The sequence below is a fragment of the Rhinolophus hipposideros genome (assembly GCF_964194185.1).
Source record: "Rhinolophus hipposideros genome assembly, chromosome: 7".
NCBI lineage: Eukaryota > Metazoa > Chordata > Mammalia > Chiroptera > Rhinolophidae > Rhinolophus > Rhinolophus hipposideros.
This window is the reverse complement of record NC_138053.1, coordinates 95,673,827-95,701,598: the sequence shown is the minus strand read 5'-3', so window position 1 is coordinate 95,701,598 and position 27,772 is coordinate 95,673,827.

The following is a 27,772-nucleotide window of genomic DNA, read 5'->3' as shown; positions in this document are numbered from 1 at the left end:
CTGAACCCAGATGGGAGAGGGGAGTCTCGGCTTCAACGACACAGGGTGGTCCACAGTGGTGGCCAACAGAAGGATGTAAAGTCCCCCAACCTGCAGTGGGGTGCGAGCAGTCCTGGTGGTGTGAGGTCTGCTGGTTGGGAGGATGGAGACGATACTTTCACGTCCACTCCACACTCACTTTCCTCCACATCACCTCCACTCACGTGCCACTGACATCACGTGCCACTGACAGGAACAAGTCATGTGGTCCCATCCAACTATAAGACAGGCTGCGTCTCAGCCTGTCCATCTGAAGGAAGGAGGAACAGTTACATGGGTGAAGAGTTAGCTTAACAAATAAATGAGTAAAAGTCAATCTTTACGATGGAAAAAATTAATACTGGGTGCACTATGTAACACGAAATAATAGTTTATCAACATAAACTGTAATCAGAGTTTCTTATTATTGAATGATTACTTCCAAAATGTTTGAAAAATGCCAGTGTTTTTCCTAGGATACAAATATTAGTGCTAAAATCATCACCAATTTTACTGTATGAAAGTATTGAACTAATACTTCCACTTTTCTCTACTGACAGCCACAGTGGTTTTTGTACCGAAGGGAAGTGTCACATTGCTGACAAAATACAATTTTTATGCAAACATAGCGAAGACCCTTCTGGGTTTCACTCAGTCACACATGGTATGGTTATATGAAATTTTATAAATATATGCATTTCATAATCTTGTTTTAACTGGAAAATACAGTCTTGGTTTGCGCTCATTATTGTGAAAAAAAATTAGAAGTTACCTGAATTTCTACTGGAAACTTTTAGTGAGCGACAACAAAATGAACTCATTTATGTTTTCCGAAGCACCTTCTATTGAGTTCAGTCTGAAAGGAGACTTGAGGAATTTTTTTTAAAGTAGGATCATGTTATACATTTTATTCACCTAAATAAATCTCATTGAATAGTCTCTGAAGGAATGAATGCAGTGAATTATTGATGCGATGTGATTACAGCTCAGTCTCTATACAAGGCTCTTAAAATCAGATATTTTTATTGCCTGCACCTGACAATATCTGCCACATTAATTTTTGTGCGTAAGAGTAGAAATTACTGTCAGATGTGCTTGATCAGCCCCTTTCTTCTCAACTGAAAATACTAGTATTTCTCTGTGCAAAAAGATATCTCAATTATGCATTCCCATCACACCAATTTACTTCCCCTTATGCCACTGTCCCCTTATGCTGTTGACGTTCTAATGAAATTCACGCCATTAATAATATCCAGTCACCTACTCTATATTTAGTTTGCAATGTCACATGCATTTTTACTGCTGAAAAAAAGTTAGAAAGATAGATACATTGTGTTTCCCCAAAGAGGCATTACTGTTTAAAGGCATGAGAAAAGTTTTACAGCTTGTCTCCAGGTCATCTGAGTTATTACCTAAATAGATTTAATCATTAGTAGCTGCCTGAATTATAGCTTCTTCAGGGATTATCTGTAATTTATTTAAAATTTGAGAACAATTAACAGAAATGCTGCACTACACTTGGCAATAATTATAGCTCTGACAAAGATATTTTATACATCATGTATTTCCCAACTATTTTCTTGTTCTCAAATCAGCTTAGCACAAAAGGTCTCACCTTGTGGATGTATTATCTAAAAATTGTAGGCAAAGTAGATTTCAAAGTGAATCAAACAAGATAATAAAAAACACATGTCTGTATAATTTAAGGTTTTGAGAACCAGCCTAATTTAATTTCTGCCAAGCAACTTTTCCTACGTGGGGTTTTCAAGCACGAACTTGTGAAATGTTACTCACAATGAATGCCACACAGAAGGGGTACATACAGAATTCATGAATAGTTGTGTCAGGGGCAACCTCAGCTTATGGGAAATTAGGAAGCACAGATAACTTGCCACTTCATGTTTTTGTAAAGAAAACCTAGGATAAAAGGTAGTGATAGAAATAGATTCTTCAGAAGGAGAACATGAGGTGTGTGTGTGTGTGTGTGTGTGTGTCTGTGTATGAGTGTGCGTGTGTATGAGTGTGTGTGTATGAGTGTGTGTGTCTGTACAGACGTTGAGAGCAGATACGTCTTGCAGCCAGCCCTCTTAGGTATGTACCGTCCGGTAGAATAGGTACCCTAGTGTGCCTTCCATTGCGACTTACAGTCACAGAGGTCATATCTCAGGATAGACTGTAGTTTCCATCACATTACCACAGCAGGCCCTAATCAGCTCTTCTATTTGTATGACAACAGTGTTAGTTTTGGTCCTGGAACAAATACCACATTTACAAGTGAGAATGACATATTAAGTAAATAAAAAATACAATTAATGTTTTAATTAAATAATTTTACTCTAAAACATCACTGATCATATTTTCTGTCATGGGCACATATTTGAATTTGTCACTAGGCCTCCATAACAACAGAGAAGGTAAATTCCTTGTTATTTGAGATGTCTATGATTTTTCCCTAATGAACTGTGGAGAGAAATTATTATGGAATTTGCACAGTAATAATTGTCTTGTCATTTTATCTCATAGATGACTAAACATTTTGAAGATTAAATTTCATATTAATAAAGACAATATAGATATGATTATAACAAATATTGCAAGATATTATTTTGCCTATTAATTAAGCACAAGAAATTGGTCTTTGTCCATCAAGGTGTATATGTTACATTAATGCAATTACATAACATCATATAGCAAAATAATATTGCCTTAATGAGTAAGTGGAAAAATGATGTTTTTAATACCCTAAATTGTTGGTCTATATTTTACCTACATTTGATGGTATTGAAAATGTCAATGAAATATCTGCTTCACTCTGTTATTATACTAAAAGATAATACGCCAACTTTCTATTCTTTGGCAGATTTTTAGATTAATGAAATAATAGCTTAGCATTTATTATAGTTCTGTATTTCTCATAGTCATAAAACAAACTAGTGAAGTTTCTTGCTTCAAACCAATCAATTCAAATGATTGAGAGTCTATGGAGAGATTTAGACCAAATGAGCGGCTTAGCTTGTAAGTACTGTATGAGAATCAATACCGGTGTAATCTCTGGTCTATATGAAATCATTACAAACTAAACATGAAAAAAAGCTAATTGCAAGTGGTCGAGCTAGTCAGTGTTTAACACCTCCCCATGTGTGCCTTTTATTATTGTTCCAACCCTTTAGAATGTATTATTTCTGTGAGGCAAGTTTTGCCTATTTGAGACATTTGAAACAATTTCTCCCAAATGACTCTTATCTAAAGAGATTCTCATTCTATATTATTTGCCAAGATAGCTAAGATTGAGTTCTATTTTTAAAATTATCTTTCAAAGATCAATCTTACCATCACAACCACAAAATAAATGTATTTTAATGAATCATCATGAAGATGTTTAAATTGAAATCCAAGCATATTGGTGAATTAGTTCATTAATTTTCTATTTGTTTACTATATCAAAAATATATTTGGAATTGTAGATTTTTCAATATTTTGTTTCTAAAGAAGCTGTATTATCTAACAATTATTTAAAATTGAATTCAGGAAGTAGTTGATTTGGAAAAATTCGTCAAGAAGAATAAAAAATTAATCAAATTTCCTACTTCCCTTATGACAGACGCAGACTTTGTGTTCAGATGTAAATATTTCCTTTCATAAAACTTTCTTAGTATTTCTCCCTCTCTCACTTTTTTTTTTATTTAGCTTTTTAAAAATTGCTTGTGAATATTACTGCTTTGGGGAAGTTTAGTGTAATCTTCAAATTATTTAAGAATAACATGTACAGAAATGATTGAAATTTGAATAAGTGGTGGGATTATAAATTTTCCTTAGTGTCTCCATAGTGATATTTTGTACTTCAGCTCTTCATACTCAGAGGAGGTTATAGGTTGTCCCATGATACTCACGACATTTCCCTTTCTGTGTGCCATCAAAAAAGTTCACTCTTTCTTCTAACTCTCCTTAATGGAAAAATGAGAGAGACTAGAGAAAGAACAGATGTAATTTGTCTCTGTAGGACTTAAAAAAAAAATCTTTCTTTAGTCTCCATATTTTTGAAATTTGTGGCAATGTCATACCACCACCTGCCTGGCTCATTTGTCTGTTTTCAACGAACTCGCTAAGACACCCTTCCACACTATTGAATGCTCCTCAGAACTGGAGGGTCTGTATGGGAGTGGTAACTAGACTAGATATTTGGGTAAGAAAATAAATATCCAAAATAGAATTCTCTAATACAGTCAGTATTTCCAAGGGATTATTAATGCAGATGTCTCTTTCTGTATATTTTTCTCCTTAAGTAACAAAGTGCTCACTAGTGAATGACTGACTGACTGATGCTTTTGAGCAGATACTTTATAGTTTTCCAAAATAATGTAGGAAAACCATCTAACTGCCAAACACATCATACAACCAATATGCTTTCTAAAGTCATGGTAATGATGGTTCTTAGGGATACTTATTCAAGCGTTTCTTGTCATGAGATTTTATGTTCAGCAAGGTAATAGCTTAGTTTGATGATTGCAGTGACTTATGGCCATATTATGCCAGTGATTTGCGAAGACTTATTTAATTAGCTTCTAGTTTTTCTCTCTCTTTCCTTTCCTGATTGAAAATATCTTTAATTCATCTTAGTCATGATCATTTTTCTTTGAATCTCTGTATACAGTGTTCTGACCTTTCTATATCCTTTACGATTTACATTCAGCTGCTAGTAACAGAAACCTGACTTCAGAGTCTGTATCCATAAGGATTCACTGTTTCACATAAAGCGCTGTGGAAGTTGGCTGTCCAGTGCTCACAGAGCAGCTCCCCAAGTTGTCAGGGCTCTAATGTACTGGAATCTTCTGTCTGTACTGCCCCCGTTAGCATAAAGCTTCCAGCCATAAGAGCACCACACGTCCCAGGATGACGGCTAGAACAGCTGCCCTTGTGCCCCATCTCATCAACATTCCTGGCAGAAAGGACTCCACCATTAGTGTGTGCCTCATGTGGACACCACCGTTAATGGGATAAAGACAAGTGTTTATAGTGAACATGAATATAATGTTGAAAACAGATGCCACTCACTAAGTTTCTTAAACGAGTAATTAATTACAGATAGCTTTGGAGAATGTTCAGTTTCCTAAAAAAAATAATTTCATTTTATTAGAGGCCGAGAGGTTTCCAGAAATAGGTTTGGAAACCTTTATATAAAATTGTGGTTTAGGACATCATTCCTTTGGTAATTTTAAGCCCCCTTTTTTTTCTGTTTTAGGAATGTCAAACCTCATATGTTACTTTTGCCAAAAACGGTAATAAACTAAAGATGGTTTACATATTCAAGAAGTATGACTTGCACACCATTTTGTTAGCAATCTATTGATCATATCCAGCAATAAGAAAGTACATTACCAATGATTTATATAATAATACATTTGGACCATTAATAGTTTGAATGTCAATAACCCTAGCAAACTGATTTATTCCTAAAGTTGCAAATGTATTCATAAGAGCTATTAAAATATTCATACCTATCTATATGCAGGGGATAAAGTTTATAATGATTGGACTATTAAATAGTTATAAATTGTCAACAACTCATAGAAATTAATTTTCTGTAATGGCCGTTGATTTCCCAATAAATGGTTTATGATGCATTTAGCATCTTAGTAAAATATGAAGCACTTAAAATGGATAGTCTTGTAGTAGAGGCAATAATGTTCTCAGTAACCACATTGTAAATTATTTATGATTTGCTAGCATTTTTCTCCCCACGTGCTTCGGCCACAAATACATAATTAGTGCATTAAATCTGCCATTAAAATAAAGTGACTAAATCACCCAAAACTATCCACTTCAGTTATTCCCCCTATTTAAATATTTCTGTGCCAAACGGAAAGTTTAGTTAACACTCTGAAATTCATAAAACCCATGCCCAAGATAGTTTTTCATGGATTATACTGAAAATAACATATTAAATTTGTGTTTTGTGTATTGTCTGAGTCTTGGATTCTTTAACGACTTTAAGGTTCCTTGGGCTACCTGAAATTCACAATTGGTCTCAATATTTTCTTCAGAAATTAACTGAAAGAAATCTGGGAATTGTCTTCTGCATCGGGTTTGAGATTTGGTGCTTTGCTATGTTTCTGCTATTAAAGCCATCTAATGGGAAAACTCCTGCTCTTGGATGGTCTTGCCGTAAGCGTATCCTGTTTCACGAGGTGCATGTTCAAGTGGTTGTGTCTGAAGAGCATCATATCTGGCCGGTCAGCCGACAAGCACTGGCTTCCTATCTGATCCCGGTGAGGCTGGAGGTTCACGACTGAGCGGTCTTCCGCAGACTGCTCACTGTCTTATGGACTCTCCTCCTGTGTTTGTCTGAGTCATGGTAATAAACTCCACCTCCAAGCTGATGGAAAACTTGACCTCCTGAGGACTTTCCACATTTCCTGATGCCTCAAGAACAAAGTTGGATGTTCTCCCTCTCCTGAACACCTCCCTTCCACACACCCTATGAGTTCAGAAACTTCCAGCATGCCACACACAGGTCTTTTTGAATTACTCTGAAACAAGTTTATTCAAGCACACGTTACATTTGACATTACGAAGTGTATAATAAATTCATATATAAACGAAATCTATCTATCTATCTATCTATCATCTATCTATCTATCTATCTATCTATCTATCTATCTATCTATCTATCTATCTATATATACACAAAGTTTGGATCAACTGCATGAAAGAACCATCTTTACAAGTAGGAAATAGGATTTTATTATGGGATCTAGACTTAAGACCCTAATGGAGTTCTGAAAATGATTACAGTAGTTTACAAAATCAACTAACTGTATTGCTTCTTGGTGTTCTCAGGGTGTTCGTATACCATACTATTACATGGAAATCAATACTTTTCCATGTTCTATGTTTCTACGTCCCAAAAGCCAACAGTTTTCAGACGAGAGGTATATATTCTTGTAGGAGAGAAAAGAACAGGTTTTAAGTGCTGGGCAATAACTTGTCATTTTCCCTGACTTTGTACCCAACTTTGTCTTTGGCACCTGTCACAGTGAATGAAGACATTTGACATTAATTATACTTTCATGACCCTTGACTACTCTTGTTCGAACAGCCCAGCACTTAAGAGAATAAAATTTCACTGAGAAAATCCATGAGATCAGCTCATTTCTCTAGTGCTGTCAATTCAAGTTCTAGCTTCTTTGGGAAATTGCCAAAAGGGGGCCTCGTTGTCATTTCAGTACAAGGATGCGGGAAGACATATCTCATTTCACAGGAAATAGAAGAAATGAAATCATGCATCTTGTTCAAACCATTTTTCCACTTTTAACATTCTCCTCCAGGAGACCTCACTCATACCTCTGTGGTTTCAACAGACCCCAATGGAGTGTCCTGCTGTGATATTTCATTTGGCATCTGTCTCCCACCTAAGACTACATTTTTTTGCAGGATGGTTTATATCTGTGTGTGTGTGTGTGTGTGTGTGTGTGTGTGTGTAACCTGTTTAGCATTTAGCATAATATTTGGTATAGAAAAAGTGATCAACACACGCTTTTATGAATAAAGAAATATCATAAAGTTATTAACACATAGTATATTTATATAGTACAGAGTATATTTATATAAAAATTTATGTATTGTAATTGATTTGTGTAGATATTGTTTCTAACTTAGTTTGGGTAAAGTTAATTCTTATTAATGTAGGCTTGGTGCAAACTTGTGCTTTAGGTTGAATACATTTACATTCAGTTCATGTCGTCGAGAATCGATCATTTTTCTGTTTACAAACAGCACTGCAGCTCAGCAATCCATGCACCTACCCTAAGGCTAAAGGTCTTCCGAGAGGAGAGGCAGGCTGGGTACAGTTGGGTGCAGCAACCTCGTTTTCTTGATATTTTTGGCTTAGTAAGAAGGATTGTTTGTCTTTTATTGTTTGCTAAATGCAAGAAAGGGTATGGAGTTCTAAAAATTGTTTTTTATATAAACTATGAAATAATGTCTCACATTGACAACTTTATAAATATTGAACTGTTTGTGCTTCTGGAATCAACACTACTTTGTCATTAGGTGGTGTCCTTTTAACCCCTAACTGACTTCATTGCAAAGGTTTCTACGGATTCTTCTATTTATACTCACAAATTGCTCTATAGTTTTAATTCCTATGATATGAATTCAGGTTTGAATACTAGCTTGTATTAGTCTGGTTAAATTAGACTCTGCTGAAGTAATTAATAAACCCCCGGTCTCAGTAGCTTAACCAAGAAAGGTTTATTTTAGCTAATGGTGTTGATGCAAAGTTGTTGAGCTTTGTTCAACACGAAGTCACTCAAGGATTTTAATTCAGAGTCACTCGTTTTCATTGTTTTCTGGCCACATCAATGAGGCAGAGAGAAAGCACGAAGATCTTCCACTGGCTGAGGCCAGGCCAGCCAAATGTCACGGTTTGCAGCCCACTGGCAACAACTAGATGTGTGACTTGGCAAGAAGCGGGGTACCAATTCTTTTGTGTGCCTGAATGCAGAACTGCAAATCAGTAAGCCACCGTAATATGGAACATGTTGCCCTATTTGTATGTTCTGGAAGAGTTGTCATAATTTATAGTGCCTACCTCCTAGGAATTCTGTGAGGATTCAATAATTTAATATGGGTAAAGCCAATAGGGTGGACACATAATAAGCACTAAAGCCTGCCTGCTTGTGTAATTATTGTACTAGTAGGAGTAATAATGGTGGTGGTGATAGTGGTTGAGATAGTAGCAATAGTCAGGTTTGTAGTAGTAGTTGCAGTGTAGTAATATTGGTAATAGAAGCAACAATAGTAATAGTGGGGATCGGAGTATTATGCATAGCAGTAGCAGAGTACTACTGGTAGAAATAGTGGTAGTAATAACAGCAGTAGTAGTAATAGCAGTAGAGGGGCAGTAGTAGTTGTAATAATAGTAAGAGTGAAGATAGTAGAAGCAGTAGCAGTAGCAGCAATAGTACTAGAAGGAGCAGCAATAGTAGCAATAGTAGTAGTGGCAACAGTAGTAGTAGCAGTAGAAGTTATAGTAGCAGTAGTAGTAATAGTGATAGTAGCAGTAGTAGTAATAGTAATAGTAGCAGTAGTAGTAATAGTAATAGTAGCAATAGTAGCAATAGTAATAATAGCAATAGTAATAGTAGCAGTAGTAGTAATAGTAATAGTAGCAGTGGTAGTAATAGTAGCAGTAGTAGTAATAGTAATAGTAGCAGTAGTAATAGTAGCAGTGGTAGTAATGGTAATAGTAGCAGTAGTGGTAATAGTAATAGTAGCAGTAGTAATAGTAGCAGTGGTAGTAATGGTAATAGTAGCAGTAGTGGTAATAGTAATAGTAGCAGTAGTAGTAATAGTAATAGTAGCAGTAGTAATAGTAGCAGTAGTAGCAATAGTAATAGTAGCAGTAGTAGTAGTAGTAATAGTAGCAGTAGTAGTAGAAGTGCTGGCTCCCTCATTGATTGGCAAATTTGCACATATAGGCATATATATATATATATATATATATATATAATATCTTTTTAGCATTTTGATTTTATGTTCCACCTTCATTTGATTATTGCTCTATTCATAATTCCATTAAACATTTAGTAGAACACCATCATTTTCATCTTCATTTATTTTTATAAAAATGCTGAAATGTGTATTCTACTGCAATGGCACCTTATATGCACACACGACTGTTTTCATCTCCACTGAGGTGGTCCAATTAAGTCTCCTCTGAGGTGCTTCAGGTCAGTCTCCCCTGAGGTAGCTCAATTCGTGGACACTGGCACTAGATTTTCCGGGCTTTGGCCCTGCCTCCCCTACTCCTGAGTTTTCTGTGTTTCCTCAGCTGTAATATGTGAATCACAGTAGTGCTCACTTTGGAGGGGTGTTTTCAGGGTTAAAGGTGAGGATCTACATCGGGTGCATGGGACAGTTACAAAGATGGAACAGTTGCTCACTAAGAGTTAGTTCTTATTGTTACTGGCGTGGGATCCTGTGGGGCGATTTATTTGTATCTGCTGTGGTTTTCTCTTAATCAGGTTTGTCAAAGATTTGTGTGCCTTTGACCTAATTGATTGCTTTTCATTTCTGGCTGTTGTATTTCGTAATCCATTTTCATCTGCTTTCTTTGGCATTTTACATTGTTTTTGCCAAGATCCTTCAGTTGTGTAATTGGTGAATTTATGTTTTCGCCATACAGGCATTTAGAGTTATACTTTTTTAACCTAATGGTTTGATTTGCATTTCTTTCAGGACTAAGAAAGTACAGTATTTTTTCATGTCCTTATTGGCCATATCTTCTTTGTAATGTGTCTGTTCAAATCATTTCCTTATGTTTATTGGATTTTCTTATTATTGAATAGTAAAAGTTTTTACTATGTATATTACATATATTTATATATAATTTAGGTATACGAGATGCTGAAAATATTTTTCTCCTCATTTATGGCGTGTCTCCGTATTTTCTTTATGGTATATTTAGAAGTGTACACATTTCATTTAGATTTCTTTTACCATTTGTGACTTTTCTATTCTAAGAACTTTTTCATGTCCCAAGGTCACAAAGATTTTCTCTTACATTTTCTTCAAGTAGTCTTATAATTTTAGGTTTTACATGTGGATGTCAGACCTATTGAAAGTAAACGTTGGGAAGAGATAACTTCTATTCCCCATCCCCACCATACACAGGCTAACCCCATTGTTTGAAATGGTTATACCATTTATTGAAAAAAAATACATGTTTTTCTACCATTTGTTTTCTTTTGATCCCACCAGTTTGATGTATCTTTTTTGCTTCTTCTTTTTATTTCATTTGGATTAACTCATTAATTACCTTTACTTACTTTTTAGTTGTATGTTCTTTTTCTGTACTTTCCTCCAGGAGTTGCTTTAGAGATCACAACATGCCTCAGTGAATTATTTTGTCCTCCAATAAATTATTTTTTCTTCATCTTCCTATACAATACTAGTACTTGAGGACACTTTGACTTCATTTAAGTTAATACCTTTTGAATATTTAATGTTATTGTGCTTGCCTATTTTATATTTACATATTATGTATATATATATATATGTGTGTGTGTGTGTGTGTGTGTATATATATATATATGTATATATATATATATATATATATATATATATATATATATATCAATCACATGGCATCACTTGTTTTCTAATGTTAATATTCATTTATGTTTACCAACAGATTTATTTTTTCTGTTGTTCTTGATTCTATTCTTATTTCTTTTTTCCATCATAAATTATTTTATTCTTGCAAGAAAACCACTTTTAACATTTCTTTTAGTGATTATCTGCAGGTTATAATTCTGTTTTTAATTGTTTTGTCCTTGTTTATTTACCTACATATTTGTAGGGGATTTTTACTTGGTATGGAATTCTAGACTGGAAATTATTTTCTTTCAGGCTTTTAATGATGTCATTTTATTTTCCTCTGGCTTCCACTCTGTCTGTTGACAATACTGGCTGGAAGTCTCATTCTTGCTCCTTTGAAATTTATGTGTATTTTTATATCTGGCTGCTTTTCACATTACCCCTTTTTCTTCCATATTTTCAGAATTTTTATTATGACTTGTCTAGATGTGGTCATTTTGTATTTAAGCTGTTTGATTTCACTAAACTTTTTAAATCTGTATAACGATTTCTTCACTGAATTTAGGAAAGTTTAGATTTCGCTCTGTCTCTGTCTTCTTTTCCTCTGGGATTCTAAGTGTATGTAACTCAGATCTTCTGATTCAGCCCCTCATTTTGAAGCTCTCGATGTTATCTTACTCCAGAGAAGGTTCACCATATCCTGTAGACAGCTGGAGTGGGGTGAATCCTTTTATTGAGCATAGGTCTCAGCTGACTCAACTTGAGTTGAAATTTTGACACCTTTGCCTACCCTCAGTGTAGCCTGCTGCTACTGCCCAGCTCTTCAATTGTCAAACTTAGCTTCTACAGCGTTGCCAGCATTCCAAATACATATTAGGTTCTCGGTGCCACTTCTTATCTCCTCTAAATTGTAAATCTACTGAAAACTACACTCTCATGTTCGGCTCTTGTCTACTTAGTTCCTCGTGCACTTCACCTAGACATTTTAAGAATTTTGCAAATGCCTAGAGGGACCTACAACAATACGCAAGCTCACTTCTCAACACTTCTTTTTTCTCCAGGATTTTGGCCTTTCGAACATGAATTGTCTATCATTTTGGCTCTAGTCATGCCTTTAGTATTAAATCCTAGAAGAGCAGTCATTGGGCAAAAAGTCTTAACATTAATAAAATTTTTGACCCATTGTAAAGTTGTCTCTCAGAAAGATTGGATCAATTCAGTTTCTCACCAAAGTGTATGGCATAAACTATACTTACTTGTCAAGGGATTATGTTCCATAGTCTCTTGCATCAATATACACAATAAATGAAGATAAATAAAATTGAACGAGTGGTTTTATCTATAAGAAAATTCTTCCATAAACAAGAAGGCAAATGTGGTGGCAGAGAATTTTTAGCTTACTAAGAAAAGATAAACTAATGGCTCTTCCTTGATGAATTTCAAGCATTGTATAGAGATCTCTGCACACTGAGCATTAGATTGTATATCAAAGACTAATGTTGCAGAGAATTTATAATTTCACTCATGTTACTTGACTGTGAGGAGAGAGAAGTCTTTGCTTTGCCTTCTGTCAGTTTGTGTATGTATTTTTTTATCAAGGCATAAATAATAGGTTATATGTTTTAATACACTCTCAATGATTTGAATTTTGAGATTCTACCACTTCTCTTCCAATTACATGTAACATCTACTAGTGCATTATGGGTACTTGATAGCAGTGTGTTGAATGGATATTTCTTGAAGAATGTGGACTTGGCACCATCAGCAAAACCTTTAACCTAAAGCATGTCATCAGAATTATGTTTTTCTAAAAGCCTTTGATGAGTGGCTAATAGATTCCTCTCTGTTGGTCCAAAAAACTAGATCAGTGCATCCAAGACACAGAGAAACCCAGACTAGTCAACAAAGGTCAAAACTGATTAGAGAGTCGTACAATTAATTATCTCAATTATCTTGTTCAACCTACTTTCTGATACTTCCAAAGTTCAGAATCTTTTCTTACTAGTGCAGCTAGGATCCAAGTAAGAAGGAATTGTAATTTCCACACTGTTAAAAATAACACTTAAAAAGAAACTCACAATCGTTCATGACCCATAGCCTAGGGCTCCCAGGGTCTATAAAGTGTGCATGGATGTGAGCCTGAGAACCAATCATGGCTCAGGTAAATGAGAAGAGAGGGCCCAGACTGCACACACTCTACAGTGCAGCAGGGAAGTGGGAAGAATTATTTACAACTGCTTCACTCACATCCCTTCGTCAAGATTCTCTTTGTTCCATAACAAAGGCCTCTTGGCCCTGTTTGCCCTGCTGGATTCAATATGTCTACATAGCTTCAGGGACAGACTCTGAAATGTTCTCTCCAAGCACATGCTTTACAGAGCAAAGGAAATGGAGCCCAAAGCATGAATGAAACTATTCATCCACATGTCATTCCTTAAACTTAAATTCTAGCATGTAATATTTCTTGGGATAGTCATGACTTCATAAGACCTCGACTTCACTTATTTTATTTTATTAAATATCCCCTCAAATTCTCAACAACTTAATGTCCTAAGAGATAAAGATTCTTCCAAAATATAGGTATTTTGAAGAATTAAGGTAAACAATGGTAGACCTTAAGGGAAAATCCCTTCCAAATAACTATGGGGGATGGTTGTTTCTGCCTCAAAGATTTGGTGACTATTTACTCCTCTGTAAATACCCAGTACAAATATAGTTCTCATATGTTTGCACCACAAAAGATTTGAAAATTACATGGTTGGACCTGTTAAATATATTATTAATTATTGAAAATATATTACTGAACCTGTTAAATGCATAGCTACATGCCATAGACAGTGTATGGAATAGAGAGAAGTAAAAAGAATCTGTATATTGAAGTGTATAATAAACATTGTTACCAAAAATATTATGTTAATGTATTCTCTGAGAATCTAAGAATACCTGTGCAAACAAGTGAAATTTCTTAATTTTATTTGAGTAAATACATTCTTTTGCTAATTTCAGTTATGCACAATGTATTCACTTTAGTATATAAAGTTTATTCATTTAATTCCTTTTCTGAACCACTTGAGAATACCTATTTGATATCATGTCCTTTTCTCTGACTACTTCAGTGTGTATTTTATAAGAACAAAATGTTCTCATACATACCACAGTATGGTTATCAACTTCAAAAAATATCTTATTGGTGTGACAATTTCACCTAATTTGCACTGCATATTCTAATTCCTTCATTTGCCCCAATGGTACCATTTTTAGTATTCTGTGGTACAGACCTAGTCTAGGATTATTTATTGCTTTTGTCATTTCTCTTTTGTCTCCTAGCTTAGTTCTTCAGATTGTCATTATCTATTGAATAATATTTTGAATACAGCCCAGGAATTTTACAAATTTTCCTCAATTTGACTTTTTCTGATACGTCCTTATGACCTGACTAGTGGGATCAGACATGATGATATGTTCACAAGATGAAGTCCATCACTCCCATTGGTGATCTGAATTTTAACCATCTGGTTGAGATTCTGTTTTCTCCATCTATATTTGCCGTTTCTTCCCTTTCAGTGAGAACCCTGGCTTCTGATAACATTACCATATTGACTTATATGCTCGTTTCTATAATACGCACAAAATAATTTCAGAATCACTGTACCCATACAAGCACAAAAAGCAAACCTAGTAGTAAGAGGCAAGATTTGTTTTTATGTAATTCGGTTGATGAGAAATCTTGGTTACTGTTATGTTGGGTCATATTTTAAAGGAATTCTGATAATTTCCCCCAATTAAAAACTGCCTACACAAGCATTTATAATATAGATTCTATACACCAATTTTCTTTATTGCTCATTTTTATTACTTATTTTTAAAGTATTTCATCTCATTGCACTGTCCGTATCTTTGTAAGCTGATTAATCAGTTGGCTACTTGTGTTTAGCAAACCACTTAAGAATCACTTAAAACAAGAACACTCATCTATTTGGCTTATGATTCTTTGGGTGAACAATTTAGACAGGCTCAGTCGGTGGTTTTGATCTTCACTGGCCTAGCTCACACACCTGTGTGTAGCTGGAGAGGAGGCGGGGTACTGGCTGGGCCAGAGTATCTTATCTGTATGCTTGATAAATGTCTGGCTGTTGGTCAGGGCAATCAGGTGTGACTGGCGCATGTGTTTTATCAGCTGGGCTGTTGACATGAAAGTGGCAGTTTCCAAGGGAGTGAGCAGAGTGTACAAGACCTCTTGGGGCCTGGGCTTGGAATTGACTCACCTTCATTCTACCACATTCCATTAGCCAAAGCAGATTTAAGGGGTGGAGAAATATGCGCTCCCCTTTGACGAAAGAGATGGAATGTTACATGTAAAGTGCACGGATACAAAGAGAAGTGAAGAGTTGTGGCTGATTTTGGAATCTGCCACAGGTTCCTTACTTAAATCTTTTTGGGAAAGGATATGGCTTTAAAAATGTAAACATAAAAAACAAAAGAGGACATCTTGTATATTAATGTAAATGCAGTGGTGATTATGAAAATGGATATGAAAATCCACATGTGGCTTTATGTTTTTCTTTGCAATCTGTTTGTCTTCTCATTCAGGTAACACAAGTATCAAAGTGGCTCATATCTCTAACAGGATATACTTGAGGGGTGAAGGTGCTAGAAAAACATCCAAGTTTCACTTCTGATGTTGTCTGTATATAAATGATCAAAAGGAAAAGGTCATTATTTTATCTGTGTAAATATTTAAATTTAAACGACCTTTTAGTGATAATTGCATGAGATATTATAAGCTTCTTTTCACTGAAGAGTTTCTTCTATTTTGTTTGTAATGTCCTAACTTTGTTATTTTTTAATTAAATTTATTGGGGTGACAATGGTTAGTAAAATGTCCTACACTTTTTGTTGGTTTCTCTCTCTCTCTCTTTTCTTTTTTTAAAGCAGCCAATAGATAAAACAAATAATGCCAAACACTGAAAGGGGGGCAGAATTTTTCAGGTGCCGATTTCACATATTTGTCTCAGTAGCTGGGGAACTGTGGAGCACTCTTTTTTCCAGCTTTATTGAGAATAATTGACATATGTGTGTAACATTGTGTAAGTTTAAAATATACAAAGTAATATATATATATATATATATATATATATATATATATAATATATATGTATATATATTATATCTATATATTTAGATAGATAGATAGATAGATAGATAGATAGATAGATAGATAGATAGACAGACAATAGATTACAGAATATGATATTATGGACCGTGGTTGATATACAGAAATTCCATAATCTAGTATGGTTCAACTAACAATGGGGGAAAAGAGATGGGTCTTCAATGTAGAAAACTTCCAAATAAATTATGTTGGTCCTCTGCCCTCATTGAGGTGGAGTACAACTCCTTAGATGTGGGCTTTGTGTGGTGACATCCTTCCAAAGAATACATTCTAGAAAGAGGAGATACAAGAGTAACTGCAGTAGAGAAATCTGATGGACTCTGTCTCAGCCCGTTGAATAAGGTCACCATCGACAGCCGTGTTATACACTGTTGACATGATGTGACGAGAATGACACTGACCTCTGTGGTCTTGGTCCCAGTATTCCATAACCCCATCTAACCACGAGGAAAATGTCAAACAAACACAAACTGAAGGATTTCTGCAAATTACATGACCAATACGCCTCAAAACTGTCAACTTTATCAAAAAACAAAGAAAGTCTGTGAACCTGTCACAGCCAAGAAAAGCCTAAGGAGTTGTGATGACTAAATGTGGTATCCTGGATGGGATCCGAGAACAGAAAAAGACATTAGATTAAAAACTAAGGAAAATAAAAACCATGAAATATTTGCATGGAATAACTTTAGTTAAGAATAATCTATTAATGCTGGTTCTTTAGTTGTGATGAATTAAAGTGACGTGCTAGCAATATGCAAAACTGGGTTGAGGTATGCAGAAACCCTCTATACTATGTTTGCAACATTTTGTTAGTCTAAAACTATCCTAAATTTAAAAAAACAACAACTATATTATAAAAAAGCAAAGCTTAGTTTATAATAGTTAAGTGTGTTAAATGCCCGTTAATTTATTTGGCGTGTCACATAATCTGTCGCTTTAAATCAGTAGTTCCCAATCTCTAATCTGTGTGAGTCACTAAAATCTTTGTCAAAATCTTCGAGTTCAGAGCCTTGCTGTGTGCCTGGGAGGGAGCTGAGTGGGGGAGAGCGCCAGAGGGAAGCTGGCAAGAAAGTCAAATGTTGCCGCCACTGTGGGAAACAGTGTGGAGATTCCTAGAAACATTAAAAATGGAACTGCTACATGATCCAGCAGTCCTGCTTCTGGGTAAACATGTAAAAGAACTGAAATCAGGATCTCAAGGACATACCTTCACTCCATGATCACCGAAGCATGGTTCTCAACAGCCAAAGCTCTGGGAAATGTTGCTGTCACATTAACTCAACACATCAGAACCTGTACTCACAAGTCTGTGACTAAACCGTTTCCCAGACCAACCTCCTGTTGAACATAAACTTCCTACCTGAACACCTCCCAAGTTTTCTCTCTCTCTCTCTCTCTCTCTCTCTCTCTCTCTCTCTCTCTCTCTCTCTCTCTCTCCTGCTTTGGAATTCTGTTGGAGCAGCTGTGATCTCAGAACACAGGATACTATAAAAGGGGTTGAGTAGCCCCAGGTTGGAAGTGGTCTACATCTGACTGGCCAGGATTGGCAACAAACTCACTAGAAGGTGAACACCCTTGCATGTCCTGCAGGCGCAATTTTGGCAGCTGTAGAGCAAGCAGGAAGGAAACCACTCTGGTACCAAAAGAAAAGGGGCCCTTTGCATGCACTGTCCCTCCAGCACTACCTCCTGACACCGTTTAACATCCCCTCAGCTGGAAAAGGAGAAATACCTGGTGAGCGTGGCCAGCTCCTTTAACACAGAGAAGACAGTGGGGGTATGTTTGGAGTGGAGCCACAATCAATTGCTGACCGGCACAGCTGATTTCCTGGCATGGTCATTGGTGTGTCTTGTAGACTCATGCTTTCATGTTATGTTTTCTGTCTTGCAGAGTGCTTAAAGCTGACCAGTGGTGATACACCCCAGCACTAGAAGATTGAGGTCTGGCTCACCAGGAAGGCACTTACAATGTAACAAATGGACTGGTGATTTAGGAGACAAAGGGTGCAGTAGGCACCAGGAAACAAGAAGACATCGGTCAGAGCAGTGCACTTGCTCAGGTCAGTAAGTGCTAGACGATGGGGGACGGGGAGGATGTGGAGAATGAGCATCTTAGTTTGTATGCAACGAATCATACATTAAAGAACAGACTTTTTTAAGAACAAGGAATAAAAATATGTTATCAAATCAATACATTTATACGTAAGAAACTGATCACAATAAGTAAATTTTTGTGTTGCACTGGGGAGCTCATTATTCTAAGGTAACCTCTCTCTCTCTCTGAAAGTGTCTCTCAGAAAATAATGTCATAATTATTTTTACAAATTCAAAATTGTAACACTCTACTTTCATAAAACTAGATGATTATGAAACTGGTTGTACCAATATACTGAAAATCACCTCTACGCGGTTACAGCGGAACCCGGGTCATTCTTCACTGATAATGCCACACCATTATCTTGGTAAACTTATTGTCCCCTGCCTAGAGAGGACGGGTTGAGAGATGGCTTTCACTTCACTGGGCAGAATCAATAGCCACATTTGTTGAGATAAATTCACCACATAAGCCAGCAATTTTTTATCCAAACAGGAGCCTGGGCTGGAATCCTTTGAAAATGTCCTGAAAGATGGTAAGAGTTGCCATAATCTATGTAGTGAATTGGACTTTTTCCACTACTCCATAGAAGGCTGTCTCCTAAAAAGTATTCAAGGATTTTTGTTTGTTTGTTTGTTTTGTCGTTGTTGTTTTTATCCTTAGACTGTTTCACTGTGGAATAAACAAGGACCAGAGTACAAGTGAAGGGAGGAGCAGGGAAAGAGGTCTGGAGGGCAAGGGAAGGGAATTGACCACATTGGTGCTGGGACCAGTGCCGCCACTCGTTTGGCCATTCGGTGGCTTAATTTGGGCTATCAGTTATTTGAAGACAACGGGAAAATCTCTATTTCATTCATTGCATTTCTTTTTAGATGCCACGAATTCTTAGTGATAAAAACAAATCAAGCAAAATTAGTTATTTGGTTTAAAATAGGTAAAATATGCTATAAAATTCTCTTAGAATGATCCAAAAGAATGGCTTATTTACACATTTAGTTGTGGAAAATGCCAGCAAACCTCATATAGACATAATGATGCATGGAAGATTCTGGATGATTACAGACCTCCCTCCTGGTTTTATCCAGGTGGTGGAAGCTCAATAAATGCCGACCAATTGGCAGAGCCTGTGGACTGAGACATTGGCCTGGAACGCAAATTCCACAAGTAACATTTTCTTTTTGCCACATGATTCCTCCACACTCCAGTTCCTGAGTGGTGAGGAAGCTCTCAAAGGAGATGTCAGCGTCCTCTGGAGGATTATTGACATTTCTAATATAGTATGAGTTAAAAGGCCCTCAAAGAAAAATGGCGTGTAATAACCTGGGCCCCAGGGGGCCCCCAAGGGGGATGCAGGCCACAGTGAGTTATTTGAAGGATGTAAGGCAAATACCACCCTGTCAGTCATGACAATAATGACGAGCTCTGTAGGAAGACGCGTTGTGGGAGAATAAATCATAAACAGTTGTTCAGGTGTCAGTCAGGAAATGAGCTGTTACTTTGTCCAAAGTGAAGCAGTTGGGGACAGCAGGGCAGAATATTGCATATCTGGAAGCTTCTGTGAGCTCTGGGCACCATGTTAACCAGGCCAGGATGGGGGTGACAGTCATTGTCAAGTTTGAAGGAATCACAACAGGTTTTCCTTCTGAACTCAAAACATGGAGGCTAAGAGGGATACGTGGCTAATTCATTTCACGAACTACACACATCACACTCCTGAGAATGCCCAGACTTCTGGAGACTGGGGGGCAGGCCCAGGGTCACGGGGGCCTGATGGAGACCTGATGCAGCAGCAGCTCTTCCGCCTTCGCTGCGGGAAACTGGGCTGCACCTCATTTTGACTCTGTCTAGAACAGAATGAGCAGAATCTTTGTCAGTTGTCTCTGGGAAGCAAACATTAAGGGAATGTTTTAAAATAAAACAACTTCAGATAACTCATATTTTTCAGAGAATGTGCATCATTTGCCATTATGGAATGATGTTTTTGAAATTCTGAATGCTTTCATCATCCACCTATCCTGTGATCTTAGTAATGAAAGGATCTGGGTGGCAGTGGGCTGAGTGTTCCCCTTTAATTAATTCTTTGATCCTTAGTTTTCAGTGGGAATTCTTAAAGAAAAAACAAAAACCAAACAAACAAAAAATCTTGAACTCCTTTCTCTAGACCTTCTCATGCTATGGGAACAGTTTTGCATCAAGTTCCGATGCGTAGGTATCCCCCCCATACCAGTAATTCCCCAGCACCACCTGGTTGTCCTACATTTCAATTCTGAGACAATCTACCTGGAGACCGCATCAGATCCCACAGATTAAGTATGAGTTCTGTCCTAACACTCTGCCCCAGCTTCAAACCCCAGTCACAAGTCCAGATTATCTCCTGCTTTTGACTTACTGGCTACAGGTTGTAGTAGGTTCCAACAACCTCCTCCTTGGGTTTGATTGATTTGCTATATCAGCTCAGAGATGAAGCAATAAGAACTCATCCCTAGAGACGAAAAAAAATGGCGGCGTGAGGTGAGCCTCTGTAACGCTCCCCTGGAATTTACAATGAATCGGACAACAATAACTCCACAAAGGACTCCTTGCACAGCAGACAGGCAAGACGAAGAGGCCGACTACTGAATTCACCTCCAGGTGGGTGAATCGTGCGAGCGGGGGAGGAGGGAGAGGAGAAGTGCGGAGACGGAGCCGCGCGGGCACAGGACACAGACCTAGCTCAGTGCTCGGAGCCCGCTGCTCCCGGAACTACCGCCGTTGCGGGAGAGGGAAGGACTCGGACTGCTAGGGCTCCGCTTACGGCCCACAGGGCTGAGGGGGCAGCATACAAAACCGCTGAACCCAACGCTCGCTCACGGCAGACCTCGGAGCAAAGACTGAGGGAAGAGGGCTGAAATTGGTGGTTTAAGCCCTCACTGCCAAGCGGAGAACGGAAGCCTTAGGCACGGAGACTAGCCGCCCCCCTCCCTACCCTCCCAGAGCTCGCCCCGCCCCCACCTGCCCGGTGCTAGAAGCGATAAAGTAGCAGTGTCGGATCAAAGGACAGAATATTTGCTGCTCTGAGAACTGTGGACCGCAGGCACAGATTCGCAGCTCAACTAGTTCCGGCAAAGGGGAGGGAGCTGTGGAAGCAGGACGGCCTCTGGTGGTGGTCGCCGCCATTGCTCTGGGCCACCTCTCACAACTCACCCCGCCCCTGGCCCCACCTATCTGGGCGGATCCCTGCAGGAGTAAACAGAACTGCTGAAACAAACGGGCTCTGAATCTGGTGCAGAAAGAGCTTTGGAACTCCAAAAGCTCTTCGCATACCTATCAACCTGTTGCAGAAGACACTCCTGTAGATGTCTAGGAAGAGAAATAGTAAATCAGTGATTGCCATGAATAACCAAGGCAACAAGATAGCTCAGAAAGAAAGTGAAAAGTCTCCAGAAAAGGAACTTAGAGATATGGACCTTTGTGATTTAAATGACAGAGAATTCAAGATCGCAATTCTGAAAAAACTGAACGAGATGCAAGAAAACACAGAAAGGCAGTTTAATGAACTCAGAAACACAATCAAAGAACACCATGAGCATTTTACAAAAGAGATTGAAATCTTGAAAAAGAACCAAATAGAATTTCTGGAGATTAAGAACTCAATAGAAGAAATTAACAATAAAATATCCAGCTTAGGTAGTAGAGTTGACCAGATGGAGGAAAGAATCAGTGACATCGAAGATAGGAACCTGGAATTTACACAGACGGAAGAAGAAAGAGACTTAAGACTTAAAAGAAATGAAAGAACTCTACAAGAACTTTCTGACTCCATCAGAAAGAGCAATATAAGAATAATGGGTATACCAGAAGGAGAAGAAAGAGGGAAGGGAACAGAGAATATATTCAAACAAATTGTCGATGAGAACTTCCCAAACTTGTGGACAGAACTGGATCCTCGAATCCAAGAAGCAAATAGAACACCTAATTACCTCAATCCCAACAGGCCTTCACCAAGGCACATTGTATTGAAGCTGTCTAAAATCAATGATAAAGAAAGAATCCTCAAGGCAGCCAGGGAAAAGAAGACGGTAACTTACAAAGGAAAGCCCATTAGATTATCATCAGATTTTTCAGCAGAAACTCTACAAGCTAGGAGGGAATGGAACCAAATATTCAAACTATTGAAAGAGAGAAATCATGAGCCAAGAATAATATATTCAGCAAAGATCTCCTTTAGATATGAAGGAGGAATAAAGACCTTTCCAGACATCCAGAAGCTGAGGGAATTTTCTAATACACAACCTGCACTACAAGAAATACTAAAGGAGGCTATTAGACCACCATCAACAGGGACAACTGGTGGCAACCGAAACATAAAAAGGGGGAGCGTAAAGGCCTGAACTGGAATATGGGAATAGAGAAAGTAAGCGTACTGAAGAAACTGGAATACTCTAAATATCAAACTTTCTTTTACATAAACTCAAGGGTAACCACTCAAAAAACATTCAAATCTGAAATATATACTGTAATAAAAGAAGAAACAGAGGGAAACATCATAGAATACCACCACACAGAAATAACAGACAACAACAAAAAGGCAAAGAAACAATGGAGACACAGCCTTACCAGAAAACTAAAGACAGAATGACAGGAAATCCTCACATATCAATAATCACCCTAAATGTAAATGGACTGAACTCACCAATAAAGAGACACAGAGTAGCAGATTGGATCAAAAAACTAAACCCAACCATATGCTGCCTACAAGAGACACATCTCAGCTACAAGGACAAGCATAGACTCAAAGTGAAAGGGTGGAAATTGACACTTCAAGCAAATGGTACCCAGAAAAAATCAGGTGTAGCCATAATGATTTCCGATGAAACAGACTTCAGGGTGAAAAAGAAAACAAGAGACAAAGATGGACACTTCATAATGGTAAAGGGGACTATACAACAAGAAGACATAACAGTCATCAATATTTATGCCCCCAATCAGGGAGCACCAAAATATACCAAGCAACTACTAACAGAACTAAAGCGAGAAATTGACCAAAACACAATTATACTAGGGGACTTAAATACATCATTGACAGCTATGGATAGATCATCCAAACAGAAGATAAATAACGAAATCGCAGCCCTAAATGACACATTAGATGAATTGGACATAATTGACATATATAGAGCACTTCATCCTAAAACATCAGACTATACATTCTTTTCTAGTGTACATGGAACATTCTCAAGGATAGACCATATATTGGGACACAAAATCAGCCTCAGCAAATTTAAGAAGATTGAAATCATACCAAGCATATTCTCTGATCACAAAGCTTTGAAATTGGATATCAACTGCAAAAAGAAAGCAGGAAAAAACACAAATACATGGAGATTAAACAACATACTTTTAAAGAACGACTGGGTCAAAGAAGAAATTAGAGGAGAGCTCAAAAGATACACAGAAACAAATGACAATGAAAATACATCCTACCAAAATTTTTGGGATGCCGCGAAAGCAGTTTTATGAGGGAAATTTATATCATTACAGGCCTATCTCAAGAAACAAGAAAAATCCCAAATAAATAACCTCATGTTACACCTTAAAAAACTAGAAAAAGAAGAACAAGCGAAATCCAAAGTCAGCAGAAGAAAGGAAATAACAAAAATCAGAGCAGAACTAAATGAAATAGAGAACAAAAAGACAATAGAAAAAATTAATGTGACAAAAAGCTGGTTCTTTGAAAAGATTAACAAAATCGACAAACCCTTGGCTAGACTCACTAAGATAAAAAGAGAGAAGACACTAACAAAATCAGAAATGAAAAAGGGGAAGTTATCACGGATACCACAGAACTACAAAGAATTATCCAAGAATACTATGAAGGACTATATGCCACCAAATTTAATAACTTAGAAGAAATGGACAAGTTCTTAGAAACATATAGCCTTCCAAGGCTGAATCATGAAGAACTGGAAAATTTAACAGGCCGATCACCAGTAACGAAATTGAATCAGTCATCAAAAACCTTCCCAAAATCAAAAGTCCTGGACCAGATGGCTTCACCAGTGAATTCTACCAAACCTTCAAAGAGGATCTAATACCAATCCTGCTCAAACTCTTCCAAAAAATTGAAGAAGAGTCAGTACTCCCTAACTCATTTTATGAGGCCAACATTACCCTGATACCAAAACCTGGTAAGGACAACACAAAAAAAGAAAACTACAGACCTATATCTCTGATGAATACAGATGCTAAAATCCTAAACAAAATTCTAGCAAATCGAATACAACAATGCATTAAAAAGATTATTCATCACGACCAAGTGGGGTTCATCCCCGGGGCACAAGGATGGTTCAACATTCGCAAATCCATCAATGTGATACATCACATAAACAAAATAAAGGACAAAAATCATATGATTCTATCAATTGATGCAGAAAAAGCATTTGATAAGATACAACATCCATTTATGATTAAAACACTTACTAAAATTGGTATAGAAGGAAAATACCTCAACATAATAAAGGCCATATAGGACAAGCCCTCAGCTAACCTCATAATTAATGGTGAAAAGCTGAAGGCCTTTGCTCTACGTTCAGGAACACGACAAGGTTGTCCCCTATCACCTCTGCTTTTCAACATAGTGTTGGAAGTCCTCGCCAGAGCTATCAGGCAAGAGAAAGAAATAAAAGGCATCCAAATTGGGAATGAAGAAGTTAAATTGTCACTCTTTGCAGATGACATGATGCTATACATAGAAAACCCTAAAGACTCCACCAAAAAGCTATTAGAAACAATCAATGAATATAGTAAATTTGCTGGCTACAAAATCAACGTACAAAAGTCCATTGCTTTCCTATATACCAACAATGAAATCTCAGAAAAAGAGATAGAAAAAACAATTCCTTTTGCAATTGCAGCAAAAAGAATAAAATACCTAGGAATAAACTTAACCAAGGATGTGAAGGATTTATATGCTGAAAACTATAAGACATTTTTGAAAGAAATTGAAGAAGACACAAAGAAATGGAAAGACATTCCGTGCTCATGGATTGGAAGAATCAACATAGTTAAAATGGCCATATTACCCAAAGCCATATACAGATTTAATGCAATCCGCATTAAAATCCCAATGGCATTTTTTAAAGAAATAGAACAAAAAATCATCAGATTTGTTTGGAACCACAAAAGACCCCGAATAGCCAAAGCAATATTAAAAAAAAAGAACAATACTGGAGGTATCACACTCCCTGATTTTTCCTTGTACTACAGGGCTACAATAATCAAAACAGCTTGGTATTGGCGGAAAAACAGACACATAGACCAATGGAATAGAATTGAGAACCCAGAAATAAAACCACATAAATATGGACAGATAATTTTTGACAAAGAAGCTAAAAACATACAATGGACGAAAGACAGCCTCTTCAATAAATGGTGCTGGCAGAATTGGATAGCTACGTGCAAAAGAATGAAACTGGACTGCTATCTGTCACCATGTACCAAAATTAATTCAAAATGAATCAAAGACTTAAGCATAAGACCTGACACAATAAACTGCATTGAAGAAAACATAGGTACTAAACTTATGGACCTTGGGTTCAAAGAGCATTTTATGAATTTGACTCCAAAGGCAATGGAAGTAAAAACTAAAATAAACAAATGGGATTATATGAAACTGAAAAGCTTCTGCACAGCAAAAGAAACTATTGACAAAATAATGAGGCAACCAACTGAATGGGAGAAGATTTTCGCAAACAGTTCCTCTGATAAGGGGCTAATATCCAAAATATACAAGGAACTCATGAAACTCAACAACAAAAAAACAAACAACCCAATTGAAAAATGGACAGAGGACCTGAAGAGACATTTCTCCAAAGAGGATATACAAATGGCAAATAGACATATGAAAAAATGCTCAACATCGCTAATCATCAGAGAAATGCAAATGAAAACCACAATGAGATATCACCTCACCCCAGTCAGAATGGCTTTCATCAACAAAACAAATAGTAACAAGTGTTGGAGAGGCTGTGGAGAAAAAGGAACTCTCATACACTGTTGGTGGGAATGCAGACTGGTGCAGCCGCTATGGAAGGCAGTATGGAGGTTCCTCAAGAAATTACGAATAGAATTACCATACGACCCAGCAATCGCTCTCCTGGGTATCTACCCCAAAAATATAAAAGCATTTCTCTATAGAGACACGTGTACGCCAATGTTCATTGCAGCTTTGTTTACGGTGGCCAAGACATGGAAACAACCAAAATGTCCTTCGATAGATGAATGGATAAAGAAGTTGTGGTACATATACACAATGGAATACTATTCGGCGTTAAGGAAAGATGATATAGGAACATTTGTGACAACATGGATGGATCTCGAGAGAATAATGCTAAGTGAAACAAGTCAGACAGAAAAAGCAGAGAACCCTATGATTTCACTGATATGTGGTATATAAACCAAAAAGAACAAGACAAACAAATGAGAAACAAAAACTCATAGACACAGACAATAATTTAGTGGTTACCAGAGGATAAGGGGGTGGGGGGTGGGTGATGAGGGTAAAGGGGATCAAATATATGGTGATGGAAGGAGAACTGACTCTGGGTGGTGAACAAACAATGGGATTTATAGACGATGTAATACAGAATTGTACACCTGAAATCTATGTAAATTTACTAACAATTGTCACCCCAATAAAATTAATTAAAAAAAAAAAAAAAAAAAACTCATCCCTCTGTTAAGCATAGTATCCTACAAATGGGGTGTGGAAATACCACTTTCTATGACTTCAACAGTTACTTTCCTTGATGTGACTTTTAAATCAAATGTCAGTTCCCATTGGAAATGAGAAAACAAAGCATTCTGTGGGATTTGAACGTTCTCAGCTGAAGCTCCTCAGACCTGAGGTCTGATCTCTGTGGTTCTCCTATAGGGAGGTGCCGCGGCAGCAACCTCAGGTTCTGGGGCTGGGTCGGGAAGAAAACAATGAAGACCTGCAGTTATCCTCAGATCCCCTGGAGTCCATATGGCCCTGATGTCATCATTCAGACAGTGGCTGTCCCTTGTCCTTCCTGGAAACTCCATACGTGGTTAGGAACAGCAGGAAGTGACATATTAAGATATTGTGGGGTTCAGCCAGACTTTTGCTTCTACACATTGAATTGAATCAGAAGTCACCCTCCGGTATCCATCATATGAAGTTGCCTTGAATAGATTCAAGTACGTCATTTCTGGAAAAGTTTGTTGTAAGTAAGTTATGAAATTCACGTGTTTGTTTGTTTGTTTGTTTTTTTGTTTTTATTTCCTGATCTGTAAGCAAAAGAGTTGTATTAGAGATGCGGTGGGGCGCAGGGGCTATTTCTTCGCCTGTGAGTCTTCAGGTGGTGAGCCCGTACAGGGATGGGAAGT